Source organism: Ostrea edulis, chromosome 1, assembly GCF_947568905.1.
Source record: "Ostrea edulis chromosome 1, xbOstEdul1.1, whole genome shotgun sequence".
Lineage (NCBI taxonomy): Eukaryota > Metazoa > Mollusca > Bivalvia > Ostreida > Ostreidae > Ostrea > Ostrea edulis.
This window is the reverse complement of record NC_079164.1, coordinates 45421419-45421721: the sequence shown is the minus strand read 5'-3', so window position 1 is coordinate 45421721 and position 303 is coordinate 45421419.

The window sequence follows — 303 nt, the reverse complement described above, 5'->3', positions numbered from 1 at the left end:
CATTATCTTCACCTTTTCAGGCTTCTGTAAAATGTTCATGAAATTTAGATTTAAGTCGTTAAAACAGGCAGTGACAGTTCATCGGTATTGGTGACGTCTCAATATGATTGAAAAAAAAAAAATATCGAGAGGGACATTAAACAAGATATAATCAACCAATCAAAAACATGAATGAAAATTGGAATAACACAGATACATGTACATGTATCACTATAGTATACATTCAAGCTACACATCCTTTATAAGTTTCGCTCAGAAAAATTGATGATATTTTACACTGCCGTTTATATACAATTTAATAAA